The sequence below is a fragment of the Chrysochloris asiatica genome, unplaced genomic scaffold (assembly GCF_000296735.1).
Source record: "Chrysochloris asiatica unplaced genomic scaffold, ChrAsi1.0 scaffold00027, whole genome shotgun sequence".
NCBI lineage: Eukaryota > Metazoa > Chordata > Mammalia > Afrosoricida > Chrysochloridae > Chrysochloris > Chrysochloris asiatica.
The window spans coordinates 19,677,546-19,682,593 of NW_006408545.1; the positions used below are offsets into that span (position 1 = coordinate 19,677,546).

At 40.6% G+C, this 5,048-nt stretch overlaps 1 pseudogene; it reads right to left on the reverse strand.

The window, feature by feature from the left end:
* The window catches only part of LOC102812483, a 59,578-nt pseudogene that overhangs the window by 53,243 nt on the left and 1,287 nt on the right, over positions 1–5,048 (reverse strand).

Below are 5,048 nucleotides of genomic sequence, written 5' to 3' on the forward strand. Positions count from 1 at the left end.
ATTGATGCCTTTGAATTGTGGTGTTGGAGGAGAATATTGAAAGTGCCATGGGCTGCCAAAAGAACCAATAGATCTGTTTTGGAAAAAGTGCAGCCAGAGTGCTCCTTGGAGGCCAAGATGGCCAAACTTTGTCTCTCATACTTCGGACATTTTGTCAGGATGGACCAGTTGGTGGAGAATGACATCATGTTTGGTAAGGTGGAGGGTAAGAGAAAAAGAGGAAGACCGCCAATGAGATGGATTAGCCAAGTGGCAGCAACAATGGACTCAAGTGTGACAACAATGGTGAGATTGGCCCAGGATCGGGCAGTGTTTTGTTCTGCTGTGCATAGGGCCACTATGAGTTGGTTCTGACTCGATGGCACCTGACAACAACAACAATGACTTATTCGTTGAAAATACCATTTCTTTCCCCAACAATATATTACATACACGTGTAACTCACCCAAATGGATTTAACAGGTATCAAATTGACAACATCTGTGGGGAGAGCCTAAACAAGGCCAAGGACCAACTGTGGAACACACCGCCAATTGCTCATATGCCAGTTCAGGCTGAAGCTGAAGAAAATGAAAGCAAGTCTATGAAAGTCAAAATATGACCTTGAATGTATCTCACCTGAATCTAGCGATCATCCAAAGAACAGATTTCATGCGTTAGACACTAATGATTTAAAACCAAAAGAGTTGTGGGACGATATCAAGAATATCATACATAAAGAAAGAAAAAGATAGTTTAAAAGACAAGAAAGAAAGAAAAAACCAAAATGAATATTAGAAGAGACTCTGAAGACTCTGAAACTTGCTCTCCAGTGTAGAGATGCTTAAGCAACTGGAAGAGATGAAGAAGTAAAAGAGCTGAACAGAAAATTTCAAAAGGCATCTTGGGAAGACAAAGTAAAGCATTAAAATGAATGTGGAAAGACCTGGAGTTAGAAAACTTAAAGTCGAGAACACACTCAACATTTCTCAAGTTTAAAGAGCTGCAGAAAAAATTCAAGCTTCAAGTTGCAAATTAAAGGAGTCTATGAGCAAATGGAGTCCTTGTGTGGTGCTGTGGGTTAATGATCTGGACTACAAAGTCTGTTTGAACCACAATGTCAGGAGTTCAAGTTCACCAACTGCTCCTCAAAACCTCAGGGTCACTATGGGTTGGAACTGACTCAACAGCAGTTAACAACAACTACGATAAACAAAATATTGAGTGATGCAAGAAGCATCAAAACAAGATGAAGGGAATATATAGTCCCTATACAAAAAAGAACTGATGGTCAATCATTTCAAGAGGTAGGTAGCACATGATCAAGAACTGATGGTAGTGCAGAAAGAAGTTCAAGCTGCACTTAAGGCCTTGGTGAGAAACATAACTCCAGGAACTGACAGAATACAAATTGAAATATTTCAACAAACTGACGCAGCACTGGAGGTGCTCACTCATCTGTCCCAAGAGAATGCAAAAATAATTGAACAATATAGTTAATATCATATGCAAATAGAATTTTGCTGAAGATAAATTAAAAAATGGTTGCAACAGTACATCGACAGGGAACTGCCAGCAATTCAAGCTGGATTCAGAAGAAGGTGTGAAATGAAAGATATCACTGCTGATGTCAGATGGATCTTGGCTAAAAGCAGAGAATATCAGAAAGATGTTTATTTGTGCTTTATTGACTATGCAAAAGCATTCAACTGTGTAAACTATCCACAAACTATGGGTAACATTATGAAGAATGGGTGTTTCAGAACATTTAATTGTGCTCATGAGGAACCTCTACATAAACCAAGAGGTAGTCATTCAAACAGAACAAGGAGATACTGGATGGTTTAAAATCAGGAAAGGTGTGCACCATGGTTGTGTAATTTCACTATGCTTATTCAATCTTTCTGCTGGATTGTATAAAGAAGAATGTGGCATCAGGTTGGAGGAAGACTCATTAATAACTTTGCTTTATGGAAGCAAGGAGGAATTGAAAGAGTTACTGATGAAGATCAAAGAGTACAGGCTTCAGTATGGTTGCACCTCAGTGTAAAGAAAACAAAAATCCTCTCTATTAGATCAACAAATAACATCATGCTAAATAGAGAAAGGAAGACCATAGAAGAATTGATGCATTTGAGTTATGATGTTGGAGAAGAACATTGAAAGTACCATGGACTACCAAAAGAACAAAGAGTTCTGTTTTGGAAGAAGTACAGAATGCTCCTCGGAAGACCTCATCTTTCACACTTCTGACATGTTGTTAGGAGGGACCAGTCTCTGGAGAAGGACATTATGTTTGGTAAAGTGGAGGGTCAGAGAAAAAGAGAAAGACCTCTAAGGAAATGGATTGGCGCAGTGGTGGAAGCGATGGGCCCAGGTGTAGCAACGATTATGAGGTTGGCCCAGGAAAGCAGCTTTCTCACATCACCCACCCCTTGAAGGTGCTGATTTCAAAAATACATGTTAGAAGAGGGGAGTGATTAATTTATCAGTCTAGGAGCGGAGGACCCTGGGCCCATCGATGGAGAAGAGCGAAGAGCGGAATCCTACCCAGAGAGGCAGTGAGGCCTGGGATGGAGGCAGAGAAGACAATGTCAAGAGATGGTGGGGCTGGGGGCTCGGAACCAGGAGATGGAAAGGGGCTGAGGACTGTGGTGGGGGCACTGCAGGTTTGCAGGGTACACCCCTTGGCTGGGTGAGGATGCATGGACAGGATGATAACTATGCCAACGAAATGATGGATGATGGAATGAATGTAAAGCTGATGTTCTCCCATGTAGACTATCACACAATTCACAATAAAACATTAAAAAAAAAAAAAACTTGTTAGCAGCATAAATACTGAGCCATTTATTACAGAAAGGTCAGCAAAGTTAGAACAAGTAGTTTTTGTCTGCTTGTTGTTAAGCCAAAAAACAACAACAATGTGTAACTCATCTCTTTTTTTAAACACTGTGACACAAGCAATCCAAACATCTCTATGCAATACAAATACTTTCATGACTACCCTGATTCCCTACCATTGCAATGATAAAATACTGTAAATTTGTCAACACTGACTATTGAAAGGTCTTGTCTTTGTAAAACTAGTGCTATAGCACCTACGCTGTAGAGTGAAATGATTCACTGCCAGGAATGGACAAGTGAGGGCGCCATTGTCAAGGTCTCAGGATTTCGGTCGATTGTGGCTGACTGCGCTGTCTAGACCCTTCCCATCACACGTGGAGCTTGGAAAGAGGAGCCATGAAACCAGGAAACAGACCCCCGGGCTGCAGAAAACTTTGTTGTTGTTAGGTGCCATCGAGTTGATTCCTACTCATAGTCAGCTCATGTATCCCTTATAACAGAATAAAATGCTACCTCACAATGTGCCATCCTCACAATCGTTGCTGTGTGTGAGCCCATTGTGGCAGCCGCTGTGTCAATCCATCGTGCTGAGGGTCTCCCTCTTTTCCTCGGACCCTCTACTTAACCAAGCATGATGTCCTTCCTAAATGTGGGCAAACACAAACTGTGTGTTGTTGTTGTTAGGTGCCATCGAGTCCTTACTGACTCATGCACATGTACATTACCCTATGCACAACAGAATATAGTAGCTTTAAGGAGCAACGCCTGTCACCCCTGGGGTACAATTTCTGACTGTGGGGTAGAACTGAGAGGGGTTGAAACTCAGTGGCCTAAGTGGGATCTTTTCACTTGTGAGAGGAGGACTTTGGGCTGCATAGCGGGGGTCCTAAAGTGGGGCTCAGCTTTATCCAGATGTGCAGATTATTTTTGTGCTGTCAAATCTGATTGTGTCAGTAGCACAAAATATTAAGCAATTATCTTAAATTCTACTGACTATGTTACTCTAATCAACAGAAATCAACTGATACTTCTTTAGCGATTGAATTTAATATTCTTCATGTTACAGAGTTTGGTTAAAAATATGCTAGGTTATTAGTGCAAAATAAGGGGTACATTTTGATGATTCAGCAGTTTTTATCCTATGAACTCTAAATTTTGGGTTCTAAAGATGAATTTAAGTCTAAGAGGACCAAATTGCATCCAATTTTTCCCTGAGCTCTCAGAAGAATAACATGCAAGTCATTACATCTCCCTCTTCTGAATTTCCAGAGCATTTAGTAATTTCTCCTGATACTTATCACAGTCTGCTCTGTAGCTCAGCTTTCTTTACTCTTGGAGGGTAGGAGCGAGGCCTTGTCAGCCTGTTCCTCACCTCCTCACTCCACACTATCTGTCATGGCTCTGCCTTTTACTAAACATCCCACATGACTTGAGTGCCATCTGGATAAGCCTCCCTCTTGGCATCTACCACATTTTCTTCATGTGTTATATCCAATAAATCATAAGCTCATCATGCTTACTGAGTTTGTCTCATTCTTCTTGGTGCACCTAGCTCCTGGCATAGAATAAATAGCAAATAAATAGTGAACCAATGATTAGTGAGTATCTGTATACTGTTTTAAGTCCTGCTGCAGCACTGTAGGATAAACACTGGACTGCTAAGCTCAAGGTTGGTGTTTCAAACCCACCAGCCACTCCTTGGAAATCCTGTACGGTATTTTTAACAGCTTTGAGAGAAAGATACAAAACATTTACCCATTTAAAAGTATACATTTCAGTGATTTTTAGTATATTCAGAGTTGTACACATATCACCACAGTCTAATTTTCGTATACTTTCATTACCCTTAATAGAACCCCCTGCCCATTAGCAGGAATTCCTCGTCTTCCTTCCGCTTCCCTCCACCACCACCACCTCCTGTCTTCTGTCTCTATAGAAAAGTCTCTTCCTCCATTTCATATCAATGAAATCATACAATCAATATGTGTGGTCTTTTGTGACTGGATCTTTTATGTCACAGAATGTTTTCAAGTTCATCAAAGGTTTACCATAAATCAGTGCATCATTTTTTAAATTGTTGAATAATATTTCATTGTATGGATATACTACATTATGTTTACCCATTCATCGGTTAATAGACATATCAGTTGTCCATTTTTAGCTAATATGAATGTTGTTGTTGTTATGTGCTGTGGAGTCGGTTCTGACTCATAGCGACCCTG